This window comes from Hipposideros armiger, unplaced genomic scaffold (genome assembly GCF_001890085.2).
Source record: "Hipposideros armiger isolate ML-2016 unplaced genomic scaffold, ASM189008v1 scaffold_786, whole genome shotgun sequence".
NCBI lineage: Eukaryota > Metazoa > Chordata > Mammalia > Chiroptera > Hipposideridae > Hipposideros > Hipposideros armiger.
In genome coordinates, this window is record NW_017732136.1 from 146,696 (window position 1) to 168,508 (window position 21,813).

General features: G+C 54.0%; 1 protein-coding gene across 11 annotated transcripts in view; it reads right to left on the bottom strand.

Moving 5' to 3' along the window:
• Nucleotides 1-21,813, bottom strand: part of SEMA4D (semaphorin 4D) — a 109,076-nt gene that overhangs the window by 59,414 nt on the left and 27,849 nt on the right. For 9 of the 11 annotated variants that reach the window (XM_019628399.1, XM_019628391.1, XM_019628387.1 and 6 more), the window contains exon 2: nt 19,501-19,552. The exons of the other annotated variants lie outside the window; for them this stretch is intronic. The gene's annotated coding sequence lies outside the window, so the exon portion shown is untranslated. The remainder of the gene's footprint in view (nt 1-19,500; nt 19,553-21,813) is intronic. 11 annotated transcript variants of the gene reach the window in all.

Below are 21,813 nucleotides of genomic sequence, written 5' to 3' on the forward strand. Positions count from 1 at the left end.
CGTGCACACATGCACACATGCACAACACATGAACACATCAAACACTGCACACATGCATCACACGTGCACACATGAACACCACAAACATGCATATATACACATGAATACATTACACGTGTGCACATGTACACCAGGCATGCAAACTCCACATGTGCAAACACACATGCACACGCCAACATATCACACATATACCACAAACATCAAACATACAGAGACACGTGTCATGTGTACACACATGGACATCAATGCATGCATATGCACACACACATCACACACATATCATAGACATGCGCGCACACACAAACACACCACACCATGCTCACATCCGCACATGCATGCACACACCACATGTGAACACACATGCACAGAGGCCAAGAACTGCGTAAGAGAGGAGGCAGGGGAGAGCCGAGCCCCTTGTGGGTCCCTCACGCCTGCCTCATGTGGGGACTGCTGAATGCAACACGTGTGCAATGAGGACTGAGGTACAGCACGGACAGCAAGAGGGATGCCACACATCACGGGCCGGCCTGACTCTTTCTCAACCTGAAAGGTTCTGACGTGTCAGTGCCATGCCCCAGACCCCTGCTAGAGCATCCTGGAGCAGCGTCCACAGCCAGAGGGGAGCCAGGACTGACCCAGTGCAGGGTGAGAGGTCACGGGGTTAGGGCCACACCGGCTTCACCTGCAGCTGTGAGCTGGGCACCTGGCTCTGTGCCCTCTACCTGCTCCCCTTCCTCAAGCTTCTGGACACCAACACAGGGTGAAACACCCTCCTAGGACTCACTGCTCCCAGAAAAACAGACATGCAGTGTTGCAGAGTGATGCTTGATAACCATGAGAAATTTAGGCAGGTTTCCAAAGTGAGGCTTTAAACATAAACACAATCAGCTCATACCCGTATGATGGCTACTAACAAAACAACAGAGAGCAAGCGCTGGCAAGGATGTGGAGATACGAGGCCACGTGCACCGCTGGTGGGAATGTGAGTGGTGCAGCCGCCATGGGAAACAGCATGGCGATTCCTCACAACATGAACCGCAGAACTACCACGTGATCCATTAATTCTACTTCCAGGTATCCGCCCAAAAGAACTGAAAGCAGGGACTCAAACAGACACTGTACACCCACGTTCACAGCAACAGCATTCACAAGAGCCGAAAGGTGGAAGCAACCCGAGTGTCTGCAGGTGGATGAATGGATAAGTAAAAGGGGGTCTATCCATATGGTGGAACGTTCTTCTATCCCGGCAGGCAAGGGGGCATTCAGTCACCACACCTCAGATGCCCCCACCTGTCACCCCTCCAAGGTGGCACTGTCAGCTCCACCACCTCCACCCAGCACTGTGCCTGGCACCCACGAGCACTGGGAGCCTACAGGGGCAATCACTCAGGGGACTCAGGGGTGCACAGAGCTGCCACTAAGGGGAAAGCACCAGCGTTTAGCAACCTTTCCACGGCATGTCTCTACATGACACAGAGTGACAGGAGAGGTCGCATAGTTCTCCTGCACCTGGAGCGAGGTGGAGGGTCAGGCAGCACTGGAGCACCTGCAGCCAGCTCCCCTTCTAGGATCTTCTGCCAGAGTCAAGTCCACCAAGTGGACTTCTGCAAACGGAGAACATACAGCACTGCCACACAGCAGCACAACTGAAGTCTGTGTCCAGGTGTTTGAGTTTCACGGTGGGCCAGATCGTGGCCAGAGGATGCAATGCTATTTCTGAACAGTGGACTCTGATTGCCTGCATGGCCAGCCAGGCCTGTCCTGCGTCCACTTGGCTCCTGCTTCATGGCTGCCCCACCCTTCCACGCATCTGGAGAAGCCAAATAGAGGGCAGGGTTAGCGGTCATGGTCCCAGTGCGAGCCAGACTCAGGGAACTTCAAGAAAGGAGGACATCAGCAGGAGGGTGCAGGACACCTCTGGACTAAGGCCCACTTCCCAGCCAGACCTTCCAGCCACACACTCCAGGCTGACGTCCAGAAGAGACCCGAGGTCGGCTAGAATATGTGTGCGTGTTTGTGTCTGAAATAATGTGAGAGCTGACTGAGAACTACGCAGAGACCATGGGTAGACACTGACACCTGACTTACACACAGATGGGAGACCTGACCGGATCATGGTTCCCAGGGCTTATTGGAGATAAGAAATATTTGTCCTTAGCGCAGGATCTGGGGAAGTTTCTGATACGGTTTTTACCTGAAGAGCACATACGGACAATCTCAACAGCACCTCTGGCGGGAAGTTTAGCGAATTCCACCAAGCTTGTTCCTCCATTAACATCCTCCCCCGCGTCCCCCCCTCCCCACCACACACAGCTGAGAGCGCACGTTCAAATCCACCACAGACAGCCCCTCCACCAACACAGTTCACCGAGTTTGGGGGCTGGCCTCCAGCATGAACCCGACAGAACGGGTGGAGAGAGGTAGTGTGGGTGTCACACTCAGACCACATAACCTTCAGGAAATGTTACAGAACAAGCCAAAGCATACAAGAAGGAACTAAACCGGCCAGCCTCACCGATACAAAGCTAGTCTACAGCTTCACAGATGCTTATTGAAACCCATGCGCCACTGGGGGCTGACACACCGAACCCATGGAGACGCATGTGCTGGAGAAACGTGCCTGAAGTCCTGGGCTGTGGCGTGGAAGGAGCGCGTGTCTCAGGTCCCCTGGGCATTTGTTGAATAAAAGGGCCAGTTGGCCCATGCATAAGCTACACAGTGTCACAGGTGAGGACACACGGCAGGCCTGTGGAAGGGCACGCTACAGGCATGGCCGGGACGAGGAACTCAGGGCAGCCCATGGGGAGGCGGAGGCTGGGCACCTGCTGAGCATGGAGACTGTGGGCCTCTGCGCAGGACCACTGCTGCTGGGCACTTGGGGAGGACGCTGTCTCAGGGCCTGCTCACACCATCCTACCTTGTGCACACTGCAGCCTGCGGCCGCTTACGCAGCCCTGAACACCCTGTGCACAGCGCACGCTTGGCCAGGTTCCTGGGGCAGGAAGGGCTGCGGGACCAGGCAGAGGTCTGGCCGGCTTGGCCTAGCCATGCTGACTGCTCCAGCCCAGGCAGGCGGGCCCCTTCTCAGTGAAGGTGAGGCCAGGGTCCAGCTCCAGCATACTTCCTGCTCCCACCCCAAGGACACCTCCTCCTCCTCCCTCCTGTTGTTAAATCCCACCTGTCCTGGGTGAGCCAGCAGACTTCCAGCCCCTTCCGAGCTGCAGCGCCTGTCGCTCCAGAGGATGAAAGCAAAGCTCCATCCTAGACCAGGAGCAGCAGTGGCATCCCGTGAGCCCACTAGGCCCCACACGGCCCCTCTGAGTGTGCACAGCCCTCCAGGTGATTCTCACACACGCTAAAGTGTGAAAAGCTTCCATAGTGCAATTTCACTAGATTGTACACTGTCCTTGCTGCTCGGTAACGGTCTCATTTATCTTGTCTCTGTTGGTGGTTGTGAAGCTCCTCCGAGCACAAAACCACACCGTAAGGGGCATGTATGGGTTTCCCATGGCTGCTGTGAAAAAACTACCACAAACTTGGTGGCTTACAAACATAAATCTATTACGTGAACAGTTCTGGAGGTCAGAAGTCCAGCATGAGGCTCACCGGGCTAAAATCCAAAGGTTGGCTGTGCTCCCTCTGGAGACTCCAGGGCAGCAGCCCTTTCCCTGACTTTCCACTTAGAAGCCACCTGCACTTCTGGGCTCATGGCTCCTTCCTGCATCTTCAAAGCCAGTGAAGAGGATCAGAACACGCTACCACAGATACACCACTTAGCATCAGGATTAATTTGAGCTGCAGGCATTTGAGAGACAGCAGACACAGGAAGTGCTTCCTGCCCTCCCCCAATCTGCCTAACACAGGAATAAGTTTCCCTTTGTAAAGATGCACCAGAGACACATTGAGATGAGCCTGTATAATAAGCCTTACTAAATAGCCCTTATTTATCATGTTTCCTAGTCACCTTCCCATGATTTACTGCCCCTGGAGCCCAAACTCCTTTCCTTTGGTCACTTTACGATTTCTTGCCCTTTGTTAAAATGTTATATAAGCCTCAAGACTTTGGGTATTTACTTCTTTTCTGTGTAGCCCCTGTGCACATAACAATATTAAAATCTGCATGCCTTTTATCCTGTTAATCTGTCATTTGTCAGTTTAATTCACAGGCCCCACTGACAGAATCTAAGAGGGTATACTACACCAGCAGCATAGCATCTTCTCTCCTCCCTGCCTTCTTCTCATCAGAGCACATGTTATTGCATTCAGGGCCCACCCAGGTAATCTAGGATCACCTCCTCATCTTGAGATCCTTAATCACATCTGCAAAATCCCTTTACCATGTAAAGTAACATATTCACAGGTTCCAGAGATTAGGATGTGGATATCTGTAAGGACGATTATTCTGCCTCTTGCCAACCCCTAGCAGACCCTTATTACCATTCAGTGATGTGGCCCAGAGTGGGTACAACTGCTGATTTTTTTTTCTAGAAAAAAAGTTGGATTTTTAGGTGGTGTCCCAATTCTTCAATGCCGAGAAGTAATTAGTAAATAATTTTTAATTCTCGAAAGTCCAAACAAAACCTGTATGCCTTCTGAGGGCTGTTAAGCCCACCTGAGAGCTCAGGGCACACCTGCAAGGGAGAGTATCACTCTGTGAGAGAGTATCACACCCTCTATGAGACAGTATGGGAGGTGCCAAGGCAGAAATCCACAGCTAGGAGGTCAGGATAAAGGGAATCACAGACAGTATTAATTTCAAGAATGCTGGCTGAATAAAAATGCAAATGATGGTTAACGGAAACTGGAAAACAAGAAAACCAGCACATTTCGGTGGCAATCTTGACTTAGTCATTCAGATGCAAATTTTACCCCAATTTTGGAAGGATTACAAGCACCCCCTCAGAGCGCAGTGCACAGCTTGACACTCCCCCCCCCCCCCCCACTGTTCCTTTTTATGAGGTCCCTAAACACCAGCGTGGACTTTTCAAGTAGGCGCTCTGGTGTTTCTGGTATATTTTTCTGCCCCCCCCCCGCAACCCCCAGCCCAGCTCCCCAGTTCTCTGACTTCCACATATTTGGGTTGCACTGGACATGGTCCCTCCCCTGCGTGTACCATGCTGCACACAACTACAACTACATTTCAAAGGAGACCATGGAAGGCAGCCACACCAATTCTTTATGCAGAGCCATCAGGGCCTTGGGCCAGTCCCACAGTTCCCATCCACATCCGCTCTGCCTGCCGTCAGCCACAGGCGGCCGCCCCTGGTGTCCCGCCATGGCCACTCCATGGGCGGCAGGTCAGTTGCTGCCCAAAGCCTCCACCTGCTTCCTTCCAGAGTGCACGCAACATGGAGAAACCGAGAGATGGGAGAAATCCAAACAAGAAAGGACGGAGGCCAACACTCCCAGGCCCACGTCCACATCGCTGTGACATATCCACAGGGACCTGAATCAGCTGCCCAGGAAAAGGACCCAGGAACATCCCAGGCCAGTAGGGTGCTCGCTGAGTCACAGCCTCAGCTCTGGATGCTTGCTGACCAGCAGGGCGGACAGACATACTTCTCATGGACAGACTCCTCCAGTCCTTGAGAAGCGTGCCCAGTTACTCAGGCACGGTCACTCCCGGTGGGGGACGGAAGGGCGCCTGCCTGCTCACTCAGCTCAGTCCCACTCAACTGAGCTGTGAGAACTGGGGAAACGAAAGCCTGTTCACATGAACAATAAGGAAACCCTGGATGGATGCCCTGGGTGCTCAGCCTCTGTACACAATCTCCTCAGTAAAACGGGGCTGATCATACATGGCCCCAATTATTCAGGGGATTAAACGAGATCACACATGTCAAGCACTCAGAACAAAAATCACACTCTGACTTTTACACATTCTTGTGATCACTAGTTTGTAGATCCTCTTGAATTTTTCTAGTAGAAAGTAACATATCACATACTATCTGTAAAGAAAGAAGAAATGCTGGGCCTCCGGCCACAAGCCCTAAAGAGTCAGTCAAGCCCCTGCTGCCCGGCCCAGCAACCTCACCTCTCCCAGGGCTGCCCCTGCCGGCCGGATCGCTGGCCCCACGCTGGCCAAAGGGAAGACGGTGCTCAGGACATGGTCGGGCCCGGCCGCCCCGTCCTCACAGGGACCTCTGCCGCCAAGACCTTCTGTCCTGACACTGCAAGGGCAGCCTGGGCGGGGCCTCAAAGACGGGCCGTGGGCAGACGGGCCCACTCGGCCACGACAAGGCACCGTTCAGCAGTGGGACAAGGTCCCGCAGTGAGCCTCGCTCAGGCCGTGGGACAGGCTGGCTCCATTCTCGTCTCTGTGAATGACAGGCTGTGCAAAATGTGGGCCTGATTGTTCTCCTGTGTGGGCTCATTCAGGGAAGCAGCGCAGGGCGTCAGGCTGAGGCGGGGGGAGGAGCTCCCGGCACAAGGAGAAAGGGTCCTGTCAAGGCCCAGGGCCCTCAGCGCCCCAGGATCACGCAGGCCTGGCCAGACGTCCCCAAGGGCCTCAGGGCTCCAGGCCGAGGAGGGGCGATCTGCCCCTCTCCTGGGTTGTCCTGCAGGGCCCTGGGCAAGCCAATCAGCCCCTCGGAGCAGCAGTGTCCAGTCTTGAAAACAGGGAGATTCAAGGTGCCTGGTCATGTGGTGGCGGAGTGTGAATGAGGACATAATCTGCCCCAAGTGCTTCCCCACTGAGGTCCCAGCACAGCTGGTGGAGAGAAACCAATGTGCGAAGCATGTGCCGGCAAAGGTACCTCTTCTGTCCCAGCTGCCTACTGATCACTGGGCATTGGTACGTCCTCCCACAAATGGGCTGAACCCAGGGACCATTGCATGGTGTCTGTGAGGGGTGAGTGGGGTGCACTGGCCATCCCTGTCACCCTGCAGGGCCTGGAAGGAGGCACAGTGTGGGGACGGTGGCGTCCACACCTGGTGGTAAACAAATAAGAGATGGGCAGTAGGCAGGGGGTCTCGTCCGGGTTTCGACACTGCAGGCTCAGCTTCTCAGACCCTGGACCCTGTCGACGAAAAACATCCGGCCTAAGAGAAAACTTATAAGAGTTTATTTGAGCCAAACTGTCTACAATCACTGGGAAGCAAAATCTCAATTGATTGAGAAAATGCTCCGTGAAATGGCGGTTTGCAGCTTATTTTATACATAAAATCAAAGGAAGAAGGTTACATGAAACCCATTGGTGATCGATTAAAAGGGGTGGGAGAAAGCAAAGCAGGGAAATCTTTGGGATTGGATAAAAGTACATTGGAGAGACAGGTACTCCTCCCACAGAGGTGGGTGCAGGAAAGTTAACAGTTCACTCTTTACAGTACATAGAGATGGTAATCAGGAGACAAGCATAATAATGAGGAATTTAGCAGTTTCCAGCTCTGGTCTGGAAAAAGGATTAAAAATGTTATCTTAGGTACAAAAAGACAATGAACAGGCCCACTGAAAGGCATAGATTAACTTTATGAGGAAGCTGAAGATGTGACTTCCCACCATGGCCCACTTAGTTAAAAAAATTTTTGTGTGTGTTCACACCATCTTATTTTCAGTCTCCTGAGCTTGTCAGGTTTAACTTGTGGCCCCTTTTCCAACCACAACCCCAAATACACCCCTTTCCCACAGGCTGCCACAGCGACGGTAGCTCTCACAGCTCTCATGCAAGGAAGGGCTTGGACCTGGGACACAGAGGTGCTTGGTGACAGCAAGCACTGACCCACGTGTGCTGTGAACCATAGGTTCCTGGTGCCCACCTCTGGACACAGCAGGCACCAGGATGGAGGTCTGGTGATGTGTCCAGGGCCTCAGGAAGCAGGACTGTGACCTGGCTGGGCACACAGATAACTGTCACAACACACGGAGTGTGTGCTGTCACAACACACAGAGTGTGTGAGCCTCAATCCTCAGCAAGACGGACTGGCCACACCTGTTTGACGGCAGACACTTTCCTACAGGTGCTGTGCCCATGCTGGCAAGATAGAAACTCACTCAAGTCCCAGACTTCACATCTAAACTTCCCTAAATCCAGTGACGCAGGTTCCAGCCCACCTGCTGACACAAGCAATGCCAGGCAGCTACCAGAACAGTGGCGCTGCCCCGTCTAAAGGGACAGCTTCTAATAATCCAGACAGCGGGAGGTCAATCTGCGAGAGACACAATAGATATGACAATGAATACAGACCCTGCAAGAACAGGCCCCCTGATACCAGGCATCTGTCCCAGTGACCTCTTGCACCTCTTTCTCCCTCACAGAGACGTTGGTGACAATGCCCTGAGTGTCGGGCTCAGAGAAAGACACAGGAGAGGCAGAGTGGCCATGGCTGGTGCTGACATGGCTCAGTGGGAATGCCACACCCGGTCTGGCTCAGGGATGACTTTCTGAGTGTCCTAAGCCTCATCACAAGTCCAAAAAGGTGTGCTCGACGTTTGCCCAGGGAGCCAGGTGACTAGTAACAGGGCTGGGGTCATGAAATTAAGAGAAAATATTAATCCATCCCAGCATGAGTTGAAAGCTGCACGTCATACTGGCATTATAACAACGCTTTATTCTGTCATTCATGAGAGACAAAGAATGTTTCTGGCTTTGAAGATATTTTGAGGCAATGAACTGAAGTATTCTTTATACTCTTGGACTAGAAGTATATGTACATATTTTCAATCCATGGTTGGGAACCAGAGGATTGACTTAAGTTACACGCGAATTTTCAACTGTGTGGGTGGTCGGCACCTATAACCTCCCCCCAAGGGTCAGCTTTAATTTCTGTATTTAAAAACTTGCATAAGGTCTGCAATATGCTTTACAATTTTAGAATATTTTCATAGATTTATAACACATGAGCTACCTGTTTTAAAGTATAGGGTTTTTTGAATCTTCTACTTTTAAGATCTAGTGCTGAGAAAGAAATCACTCTGGTCTGCAAATTGTCTATAATTAGCTCTGAAGGCAGTTTTTGAAAGTGACACTATATCAAGAGAAGCACTCATACTTGGGGAAACATGTTTCTTCTGTGATGAAAGACTTCACAAAAAAATGAAGGTGCCCGAGAGAGGCTAAGGGTTTCAAATGGTAGCCTGGCCCGCCATCCACAGTGATGTGATGCAAAACACAATTTCACTTCATTTCGTTACTCCTCTATGCAGCGCAAGTTCAGCAGACAGATCTCAAGATCATTGCAGCCCAGCAGACCCCAGGCCTCAGAGTGCCTCCATGGGTCAACTGGATTTACGAAAATAAGCAAGATAAGTGTCTATTTTTTGAAAAAACCTATTTGCAGGTATTGTGCTTTCCCTTTACAAAAAAGTTAGCAAAGAACCTGCGGCACTAGTTTTGGTCAAATGAAAACCAAGCTACCCACATTCACCACGTCTTACTTAGTATGACTTTTTAAGCATGGATTCAGCCCTATTTAGCCCAAGAATATACTATATAACAGTTCTGCCTTAGTCACAGCCGCAAAGTGGACAAGTCAGCTTGGATGAGAAGCACTGGGAACAGACGGCCTGCCTTCAGTTTCACCAAGAATAGTCCAGGACACAGCAGAGGCCCAGTGGTTGGCCACCTGCTGCCTGAACCTGACCCTGGGCATGGGGCTTCTGTCCTGCAGACCTCTCACCTGCACACACCCCAAGCATTGTCATTCCTGGCCACACATCAGCCACCCAGAGCATCCTTTCCACCCTTCAAATGTAGCTCAGGCCCCTAGTAAGTGCCCCTGACATCCCAGAAGGAGGCTTTCCGGGGACTGTGTGGTGGACGGGCCATCGTGGGGTGTCAAGGGCCGGCATGGTGAACAGGCCATTGTCCTGTCAGGGGAAACATGCGTTTCCCAGGCAGAGAACCCACAGGCCCTGAAGAGAGAGAGCCTTGCACATTAGGGCACAGCTAGAAGAGTGACATGGCTGGAGTGCTGACATCACAGGAATGACCCTGAGCTCCAGCCACAGTGCCTTGTGCTGTGTCAGGTTGCCCTGGCTGTGAGAAGGGGGCAAGGGGAGCCTGAAGGCAGGAGGAGGGAGAGGCACCAACCCCCCAGCCCTGGGGGCTCCTCCTCGAGGCTGTAGGGTCCTGAGCGCCAACCGCCCCCTCCCCTGCCCATTGCGGTGTAGCTACATGGTTTTATCCCGGTCGCCATTTCAGACTCCCCAGCAGTCCAACACTTTCTGCTTCTAGCTTTCCTCCCTGGGCCTGCACTAAAACCCCGTTGAACTATGGCCTCAGATCAGCAATGTAACACCAGGCTCTACCATGAGGACAAAGCGCTGGGGGTGGCCAGAGGAGGCAGCTGTGACCACCTCACACAGGATGCCATCACCTGGGAGGACAGACGTGGGGGACTCCCGCCCCTGTTGAGGCTGGCAGCACCTCCCGCAGTCCCGCGCTGTGTTTAAATGCCTCTCATCCCGTCTGGACACGTAGCTGTGTGTGCACCTGGCCAAACTGTACAGGTTATGGACACACAGACTGTCACAGGCTAGATGGGGGACTCCTGTGTTACTACGCCCCGCCCTGGCCAGGTCACCCCAGCAGCCGTGTGGTTTTCCCTCCCTTGCTGGCCATAGCCTCTGGCCCTCCACTCGATTCACCTCCCTTGTGTGGCCAGGGTCCAGGTGAGTGGGACAGAGACAGGAGCTTCCCGACACCCACCGACAGCCCCACTGACACAGAATGAGCGACTTCAATTTCAGTCTGTGAAGTACAAACAGCTCTGTGAGGAGCACTGGGCCTGCCTGCCTTGCTGGGCCCAGCAGCGCAGGAGGAAGTCCAGGGAAGCCGGGCACCTGCAGGGTCTCCGAGGAATGAGGTGCTGCTGGCGAGGAGCGGGAGGGCCGGGGCCAGCCTGGCCACTCACCTGCACTGCCGGCTGGAGTAAGAGTCCAGGATAGAATGTGGAAAGAAACGAGTTTCTCTTCAGCAGGCACCGCAGCAGCAAACAATCAGGACCACCGCCCCCCACCCCAACTCACTGAGCTCTCCTGTCAATACACGTGTATGGGTTACAGTCCCTGCAGCCCCGGAAGGGATTAGAGCCAGACCCTGCCCATCCTCCTCACCCTCTTTCAGGAGGAAACAGACCAGACCATCAGGCACAGACCCACGGTCAACAGTGAGATCTGGTTCATATGCGCCAGACAAACTATCCCAGGTGTGCCAGGCAACATCCGTAACCCCTGGAGGAAGCCACTGACACGGCCACTCCCCACTAGATGGCCAGACACACCCAGAAAAACATGCTTAAGAGTGGGCAGACGCCAGTCCTGCATCAGCTGCTCTCCGTCCTCCCCCCTCCTCCCCACAGGGCCTGCTCACCATCCTCCCCCCTTCTCCCCACGGATCCTGCTATGTCCTTCCTCGTCCTCCCCAAGGGGCCTGCTCCCTGTCCTCCTCCCACAGGGAGGCTCCTGGTTCACCTTCCACTGACCTCAGAGCAGAGGTACTCCAGTCCGGTTATTCCTGCAGAGCCTCCAGTCACACAGGTATCTGTGAGACAAATGAGCCTGCTCTGCAAAGTGCATCCTGGAGCCCACCTGCCCCTGACTGCCACCTGTAAAGCAGGCTGGGTCACCAGCAGCTGCCAAAGGAGGACTTGCTCAGGGCACAGAGTGGCTGGACAGTCCCAGGCCTGCAGCACCTACACCGCCCCACCCCGCCCCACCTCATCCCTGCTGAGGCTGACTTCCTTCCGTGTGTGTCTGTTAGTTGTCAGTCCTGGGTGGGGTCGAGTGTTTAAACCTCAAGGTATACCTCCTCCTGTAGGGTAGGCAGGGCCTGCCTGGGTCACCAGAGGGTAAGTCCTGACCTCACAGGGATCCCAGCATGAGTGGGGCCGGTCCAGCTTGGGCAGCACAACAGGAGCTCAGGCACAGAGGGCATCTAAGGGACACAGAGGGTATCTGGGGACACAGGGTGCTGCCTGAGAGAGCCTGAGAGAGTGCCCAGGTGTGAGCTCCTGAGGGCAGCCAAGGTCAGACGTGGGTTACCTGGATACAGCAACATTTGCACATGCCAAGGGTACACACACCCCACTATATACATACACCCCCGCCACGCAGAGTGAGAACATCCATGCTCAGAGGAAACCCACGCCATGGCATGCCCTCAACACCACAGTGGAGCCAGTGCAACATGTTATCTTTTCACTCCCTCCATGATAACCTTGCTCTCCATTTAGGGCCTTATTCCTTAGACACTAGTATTTCACTTGTTTAATAACCTTTAAAATTCTGCATGCACAGAGGGGTAATTTCACTCAGCGCGATGGTCTTACGTCCAGTTTCAGCTGGCCTGCCCTCCCATTCCACCACACCTTCCTCCTCAGTGCCCCCAGCAGCACAGCCGCCATGTGTCGGCCCAAACTCCCTGTGCCCAGGAGTCATGAGAAACACGTCGACATGCACAGAGTCACGAGTGCAGTGTGGGAGCAGGCCTGTCACAGGTCACAGCACAGACGGGGCGTTCCCTCCCCAGCTACCGAAACACACTCCACAGCTGCTGCCACCAATATGATGTGGCACGTGGATGACAGGGCGGTGGGACGGAATGGTTCCCTGAAGAAAACCAGTTTACATGAGACCATCATAAACCACAGAGCTGAAGCTCAATTCATCGGTCCAAGGATGGATTATTGACTAGTTGGCGCTGGCACATGGAAAGGAAATCAAACTGGACTCCCCTCTCTCAAACACCTTATTCCATATTAAGCAAAAGTATTCTAGACATGCATAAGAGCTGAACTCAAGTCCACAAAACAATAAAACGCCACCAGGAAATGCATGGACAGCCATGCCATCCTCCTAACACACACAGGTACCCAGAAGTCAAAGAAGAGACATATTTGACTGTAAAACGAATTAATCCTGATGGCAAATGACTAATTAATAAAAGAAGCAGACGAAAGAATTGGGAATAAATATTTTCAAGGCAGAAGAGAACCACCAATACCTGTAACGGATAAACAGCCACTACAAATGGGCAATGGAGGGAGAGACATCCTGAGGGAAACATGGGCAAAGAACGCAGACAGACAAGCCACAGATGGAGGAATGCAAGCCGACAAGGATCTTCAAGCAAAGGTCCTAAACTCACCATGATCCAGGGAGACACAGCTGATGAGCAAAGCTGCAGCTTTGCCCTCCCGGACGAAGTGGAAAGACCCTTGGCCCACTGCTGATGCAGCGTGCTGGGACCAGGGCACACGCATGAGAGGACAAACTGATAGATCTTGTTGAAAACTGATCTGGCAAGATATATAAAACAGGCATGAGCCCTGGCCCAACAGTGCCGTGCACTGAGTAATGGCCTGTGAGGGCAGCCAGGGTATTTATGGCAGCACTGTTCACACTGGTCTTCTTTTCCTGTGGCAGCTTTAACAAATGCCCACAGACTGACTGGCTCAGAACAGAAATCTGTTCTCTCTCAGCTCTGGAGGTCAAATATCTGAAATCAGTGTCACTGGGCTGAAACCAAGGTGTCAGCAGGGCCTGCTCCCTCTGGAGGCTCTGGGGAATTCTTCCTGCCTCTTCCAGCTTCTGGTGGCTGCTGGCATTCCTTGGTTTTCGGCTACTGTATTAGTCAGGGTCCCCGGAGAAAATAAGTCAACAGGATGTGGATATATAGAGAAAGACTCATTATCATGAATCAGATGACGTGCTCACAGAGGCTGACAAGCCCTGAGATGCAGTAGGCAACCTGGAGACCAGGAGGGCTAATGGTGTAAGTTCCAGCTCGAGTCCAAATCTGAAGGCAGTCGAGGACACTGTCCCAGCGCAGAGGCAGCCAGACGAAGAGGGAATTCTCCCTTCCCCTGGCTTTCTGCTCGATTCAGGCCCTCCACTGATTGGACGAGGCCCACCACACTGGGGAGAGCATGCTTCAGTCAGTCTACAGACTCAAGTGCTCACCTCACCCAGAAACACCCTCACAGACACACTCAGAATCACGTCTGACCAGGAAACTGGGTGCCCTGTGGCCCAGCCACGCTGCCCCACAAATCAGCCGTCACACCTACATCACTAACCTCTGCTTCCATCTGCTCGTCATCTCCTCTTGTCTAAAATTCCTCCTGCCTCCCTCTCAGGAGGGCACTTGTAATGGCACTGAGCCCACATAGCCCAGGATAACCTATCTCAAGATTCTTAGCTATATCACATCTGCAAAGACTCGATTACATAAGGTAATGCTCAGAGGTGCAAAGGATTAGACACTGCCTACTCTGGGGCCATTCTTCAGCCCACCAGGGACCAAAAAACCAATCCTGGAGCCCAAATTAGTGGCTCTGAGGGGTGCGGGTCCAAGTTCATAACAGAGCACTGCCTGGTTGGTAACCGACCCCCCCCTCCCCCACTCAACATGGCCAAAACGACCGGATGCAGGAGCTTGTCTCCATAATGAATGCAATAGGGCCTGCTGGGTTTCAGCGAGGGAGCAGGTACTCTGCTGCCCACAGCATTTTCCTGCAAAAACAAGGCCCCACTCTGGTGCAAAGGTGAGAGTTGCCATGCCTTTCCAACAAGGCAGCAAAATGACGTGATGAAGGTGGGAAGAGTGCTCTTAGGAGGCTTGTATGGGGGGAGGGAGGTGCCCCTTCCTAAACCTACCTTCTGCTCCCCAAACCATGCTGCACTGAGCTATGGCCCGGCATGGGTGGGTTCTGCCTCGTCCATACCCCAACCCCGCCTCCAACTGCCTTAGTGCCTAGCCACTCAGAGCACTCCACAGGACTCAGCTAGGGTACACCCCAAGACTCATGTCCCTTCATGCCACCATATCCTCTACTTCCCAATCTGTCTGAGTCTCCCATCCTTCAAGGACCATCTCACCCCTGAGCGGCCTGGCAGCTACTGGGAACCACATCCCTTCCGACCCTTGTATGCCTTTGTCCTTGTCCCTAAAATCGTGATGGGGCGTCTCTGAGGGCCAGGCCCACTCTGTGTCCCGCGTCCCCAGCCTCATCTGCTGGATGCAGGGGAGGCGGCCTGTCCTCTGCCCTCTGGGAAACTCAGTGCCCTAGCAGGGACCCACTCCTGGGGCTATTCCTCAGAAGCCTCCCAACTCCAGGGTCTCCTCCTGTCATATGTCACGTGTCCCCAAGCCTCGCTGTCCACCTCCCAAAGGTCGGATGCCTCCTAGACATCCAGGGGGAACTGGTCTATACATGAATGCCCTCATCCTTCCAGGTGCTCAGCCAAACCCTCAGCACATCCTCGACACCCCACCCCAGCCCAGATCCAACATGGCAGCAAATCCCCTTGGCTCCCCCTCCCCATCGGGCCATCCTCCCACCTCTACTGCTGCACCCGGGGCTGCATTACCACCCTCTCCAGGACCACCTCAAAGCCTCTTAATGGGGCTCTCTGCACCCTCCAGCCCCATGGCCCATTCTCCCCAGGAGCCCGCAATCCTGTCCTCAGCTCCAAGCCTCCCATCTCAGCATCCCCAAGCACCAAGAGGCTTGCACCTCCCACTCACACCCACCGAGAGCCAAGGCGCGCTCCTGCCCGAGGGCCTTTGCGCCTGCTGCTCCCTCTACCTGGAACTCTCCTCTCCAAACTCAGGCCCAGATCCTGTCTTTCCTCAACCAACTGCCGCTCTCAGTGAGGCCTCTAGCTGCCCCCTTCTCCACTTGAGTTCTCTCCTCCTCACCCATCACATCTCCCTCATATCTGACTTACTGGTCCCATTTGCAGGCCGTCTTCCTCGACACAATAATGCTTTTTCCACATGGAGGTCCCGGTGCCGAGAGCATGCCAGGTGGAGGGAGGCAGTTTGGTATACTGTGGAGAGATGGGCCTGAAGAAACCGGGCCCTTCCCTGGTGTCATGAGGGAGCCGGTACTTGCCAACCTCATCCACACCAAGTTCTCTGGGGCTGGGGCCACCCTGGGGGCTAGAGCTCCACCCAGGGCTCATGTGCGCAGTCAGACAGCAGCAGGCCAGATCCGAAAACCCAGGCCAGTGCACGGGGATGAAAAAGCGCCAGATGCACCAGAAAGCCCTTTAGTGAAAGGCTCGTTTCACTGGCTTCACCCATGTGCATGACAGCATTACCACATGCCCACTCTTTTCAGAGAAAAATGGGCCTTTGTGGGCTATAAATAGCCTGGCCAGATGTGGGAACGCCTGTGGGTCTCTTCCCAGGACTCCGCATGTGCCCCACAGCTGCACCAACAGCAGAACCCTAAAGGAAGTGACTGCATGTCAGGCAGGGGAGGGTTAACCAGTGGTGCCTCCTCCTGCCGGGACAAGGCGGTGGTTCATCCATGCCAGGTGGACACGCAGTCTGCACTCACCACCACATGCAGGACACGGCTGTGGGCGGAAAATCAGGCTGCGAAAAATCCACTGCACGTCTCTTCATTCACAGAAAACAGAGAGACAGACGCCTGGACAACAGGGAGCCTTTCAAAAAGGGCACACTCAGCAGAGTGCTGGGTTCCCCATGCAGGAGGAATGCAGTGTGAGCAGGGCACCCACATCTTTGATAAGTAAGGTCCAGAAGTCTGTTAGTAATTGCCTGCAGAAATGCAAATAAACAATAGCACTTAGGGTGGATTTGACGGTACTCTCAAAGCCTGAGTATCTGTTACTAATCAGTGCCTCCCAACCCCAGGCCAGGCCTTCACGGATGGGGGAGCTCAAATGCAGAGGGAGGAACCCGAGAACCATCTAGGTCTGTGCTTCCAATAGAGGCCCCAGGTGAGTGTCACATGCAAGCCCGATGCGAGTCCCATGTGTGATGTCAGCTGCTCCTAGAAGTTACGTTCAGAGAGCAAAAACAAACAAGGGGAAGTCTTAATAATGTATTTTATTTAACCCACTACACATCCAAAGCACAATCGCTTTGACACATAAATAACAGAGAGTCAGGAACGGGCTACTCAACAGTCCCCTCTGAGTCTGGGCCTTGGCCTCCTGCCTGCTGTGTTTACATTCGTAGTGCCGCTGGGCTCTGGACCGCTCCACCCTGGATGGCAGCCACAGCTCTGGACAGCACAGGTCTAAAGCACGAACCAGTGGCATCACCATGTGTGGCTCTGGTGGAGGAGCCAGTGTGGGTCCAAGTCTGGCTGAAGGTGTGAAAGCTTCTGGTCATTATAAATGGACCTGACAAGGTCAGAGGTAGTGACTGCTACGGATGGAGGGCCTGGAGAGCAGCCCTCTGCCTGCCTCCATCCTGGCTCCTTGGAGCCCCGTCCTTAGCAGGTGACAGAGCACCAGTGCCCATGGGTGTCTCTCACAGGAGACCTGCTTCTCCTGTAATATAATGCAGTCCAAAGGCCTTAAAGTGTTTGGCTCAAACCTCACACAGATCGGCGTTAAGGATAAAGTTAGTGTGTGTAGTTTTTACATCAATGAGTCATGAACTTTCAGTCCCTCATGCCAGTCTTCACAGCTCAGACCACTCGCCATGGGTTAAAGCAGCGCCCGTAGGGCCCTGACCCTCTTGGGGGGTGGTCCTGGGTGGCTGTCCAGGTGACAGTCTCACAGTGCCGCAGTAGAGCCTCTGACACATGCGGAAGTACTTAACTCCCCTTTCAGTGTCGTTTAATTAAATCTACAGTCATCCTACTCTTAGCTCTGCAAGGCAATGAAGGCCACTTTCTAAAAATAAATCATGCCACCTGTGTACATGTGTGTCCCATCTCATGCCCATGGAGCCCCCTGCTGCTGGGGGCCATCCTGGCACCAGGCAGCTTGGTAAGACAACGCCTCAAGGATGTTAAAGACCAGGCAGCACCAAAACAACAGCACTCAGAGCAGTTCCCTTTCTGTACTCAAGTGCTCAGCATAAGCATGTCTGGGCTGTAAGAGTTTGGGTCTAAGAGAAAAAAATTGCAGGTGAGACACAAAATTATACCCTGTCACTCTCCAGCTCCCCTGACAGACGTCCATGTGAACCCTATCCTGGGAGGCTGCAGGTCCAGGCCCTTCCTGTTATACGCTTTGGGGAAGGTCGCTGGCAGGTGATGGCCCAGCAGTGGGCACTCCCAGTACCCTGACCATCCCGTGCCTCAAAGCCAGGCCTCCCAGGCCACCTGGTCCCTGCTCTCAGGGGAGGACACATGATCCCCATAGTCAGCTACTTGCAGAGGCCATCCTCGATTCAAGCAGTGTCCCCAGGGCTCCCATCATAGAGACAGATGGGCCCATAGTGGCGATGGAAGGATGAACTGCTCTGTGACATAATCCTGCTCTGTCCCCAAAGAACCCAGTGACATAATACTTACATATGAAACACTTCACACTGGAAAAGGTGACCCGTTACAGGACTTGGTTTTATACTTCAATGCCAGTTCTAGAATGTATTTTTTAATCTTCTTAAGCATTTCCTTTTAAATTGCCTTTCACAAGCACATTACTTATACTGTTAAAGGTAAAGCCATGAGGAGCTTCCTAACACGGGGAGGTTGTGGAGGGCTCCAAGGGCCAGGGGTAGGGCACCATGGGCCAGGAGCTTGGGAACCAAACACCGAACGCCCTCTCCCTGAAAACAATCAGTCAGCACGACGGGCTTCCTGGAGAGGATGCAGCAGCTTAAACATCCTACACAGTGAAAACCTAAGTCCTTCCTGGAAACTCCCTCTAATGCAGACACGTCAGCACAAGCCTCTAATCCAGGTCTCTGGGACAAGCTGCAAAAGCTATGGGTCTGAAGTGGCCATGTCCCCTCACAGCCCTGGGTGTGACTGACAGGTGCGCCCCCCGACAGCACCCTCACACCCGATGCTTCCATCACCCTCCTCACGACCACATCCACAGCTGTCAGGAATGGTCCTGGCCATTTTCCTCGCTCTTCTGGAAGCTAACTCTTAGGCGGCTGGTCTCCAACCCAAACAAGGAAACCGGCTCCCTCTGCAGCCCTCTTCTCTTCCAGCTCAGTCAGAAATCAGAGCAAGTGAACTCTACGGAAGCACAAGAAGTGACCCGCTTGGCTCCTGAGCTGAAGATGGTCCCTCCTGGGCCACACAGGTGCCTGGAAACAGCGGGCTCCTAGAGACAGAGTTTCTAACCCCAGCCTGAATCTGACCACCACCCACAACAGCTGCAGGGTGTAAGACTGGAGGACCTAAGGCTCGGCCCGCCTCACAGGTGGCTGACCCCACACAGGAAGCAGCACTGAAGGCAGTAATGAACAGAAAGCAAGGAGGCTTGGAGCCTGCATGCACCCTAACACTGGGTGGTGGTCCCATTTTGCAGCCCTGCCCCTTCCCCTCCCGCCAGGGAAAACCGGTACTGACCAGTGGACGTCCCACCTATGGGTCTGTACCCCAGCATCATCTCATGGGGCCTTCTGCCCTTACCGCAATGAGGTACCTGGGTCCTCTGTGGCCACAGTCCCCCAGCTGGACTGTGAATGTTCGGGCAGAGCTTTCTGAGGCCCACCTCCCCTCCCTGCTCCCAGATCCCCTGGTGCCTGGAGGTAAGGAACAGACAGAGCTGCTGTGCGATGGGGCAGACTCCCTATCAAAAGACCCACACTCTGCAAGCAGACTGCATCATACCTGATGACTGGTGTGGAGGTGGCTTCTTCGTGCTGTCTGGTGATGGCAGAGTCTGAGACAGAGTGAGAAAAGGGGATGATTAGCCGGGCAAACCGTCAGTCAGAATCCCTCGCCCACCTCCTCTCAGCTCCGCGATCTAAATGGCTTGGCCACTCAACCGGCCAAGTCACAGGGTGGAGCTCATCTGGCCAGGTGTGACCAGGTGCGGCATCAGCATGAGCTGGGAGTGGAGGGTGTTGTCTGCACCCTGATTCTGTCCACACCCCCTCCTAGGTCCCGGTTCAGGTGACACATGAGTGCTGAGCGTGAGCTCCTGGGAGCACCGAGGGAGTCAGGGCGGGTCAGGCCCTGCCCGCAAAGGTGTGAGCGGCAACCAAGTCACAATACAGACTCCCCTGTGCGCACAAAGCTTCCCAGCTCATCCCTGACTTGGAACCACGGAGTGAGAAAGCGCTGGGTTCAAGCTTATTGCTTCAACAACATTTCAGTTTTAAAGCCAGAATCAGAGAAAGAGGAGAAGCGGAAGGAGGAGGAGCGTCAAAAAGAGAAGCAAGAAAGGAAGCAAGCTCAGACCTACCGGGACCTGCGAGGGTTTAGTCACTGTGAAAGCAGGGCCGGCCGGCTAAACACTGCACAGCTCGGGGCTGCAGGCAAGTGTGAACACCATGCTGAGGGAGCCCTGCACGGGGCTCCTTCCTTCACCCCGCAGGCCTCTGTGGGGAGGCGGTGAGCACCCTGAACCCCCTAACAGAGTCCCACGGTGCAGCCCCTGCACACCCCTGCAGATGGCCAGTGACCCCCGCTCCTATCCCCAGAATGGCTCCAGTGTGGCAGGTCCTTCCAACCTGTCACAGCCCAGCTCAAATGCCGCCTCCCGTAAAGGGAGATCTTCAGCAGCAGGTCCCCATGGGAAAGGCCTGGCTAGAGCAGCGCAGCTGAGGTTTCAGGATCGAGGTGGCTGGAACAGAAGACCATCCAGGGCAGTGACGGGTCAACCGCTCGGCCAGACCCATGGGGCTCAAGCAAGCGGTGCCCGCAGAATTCTGCTGGGCAGCCCTGACTGTACCCGGCCCTGTGTCCGGCGGTTAGGACATGCTTGTCCCCGTGCTCCAGAAAGGGCTCAAGCACATGACTGAGACACACAGAAGCCCCCCTTCACTCAGGACAAGGCCAGACAGACCCCCAAGTTCCTCCCTGTGCCTCGATAGTGATGAGCTGAATGGCACGTCCCCACAAATCAACTGGAACAGAATTCTGGTCACCCAAACTCTGATGCAGCTTGTCTCCTTCCCCCAGGCCTCCTGGCCCCACTGCCAGGCTGAGCCCTTACATGCCCTCCTGAGAACAGGCTGGCCACCGGGGCACATCCTCTGATCTATTACCCAATGCTTCACCCTTCATCCCGCTGCCCCCTACCTGGATCCTTGTCTACACCTCCCTGCAAAGGAAAACGCGGTTTGCCTGACCCTCCACATGCTTGCCGATCTCATGGTCACACCCCCCCCTGTGACGTCCCCCCCCACCCCCGCAATGATCCTCTCTAATGAAACCTCTTCTTACTAAGTCCACATTTGCTTTTATTTGACAACTGATTATATGTGACCTTAAGCCCCCAAACATGTGGCCTAATGGACAGGTGAGACCTTTGATTTCCACCTTCCTGAAGACTCACAAGGTAGCATGAGGTCCCACCAGTTCAGGGTCACAGTACAAACAAGGGCTGGTTCAAGGGACAGCTCGGGGCCATGTCTGACATCCTGTGTCACAGCTGCTCCTGGGGCCGGTGGACAAGAGAAACTGGGAAGCAACATCAGAGAAAAATCATACCCCTGGCATCTGCCTGGTGTCCATACCATGGAAAAGCGAGCCCTTGGAGATATCACACACAGCACCCGGGATGCTGTGCTTGGTGGACTCTCCCTCCAGGAGGCGAGCAGGGCTCCGTGGGGCCACCTGAAGTAGGTCACACGGCTACGTCCGTGTGCCCAGGACCCCTGCTCCCAGCCCCTGCAGGGACTACCCCCACCACGTGGCAATGCTCAGAGTCATGCTGAGGGCTCGCTGCTGAACTGGTCTTGGCTCTCCTGAATGCTGAACAGTTTCTTTTCTAAAAGTGCTGCAACCAATGTGTGAAATGAAATGGTCTTCTCATTGGTAATCAGGAAAATACAAATTAAAGCAAGATGCCATTCTCCCCCTACAGAATTAACAAAGAAAAAAGGATAAGTCTCAATGGTGGTGAGGTGGTGTGAGCTCGCCCCTCCATCAACAGGAAGCCATTTCTAGAAGCAGTGTGGTAAGGATCCCCCAGGA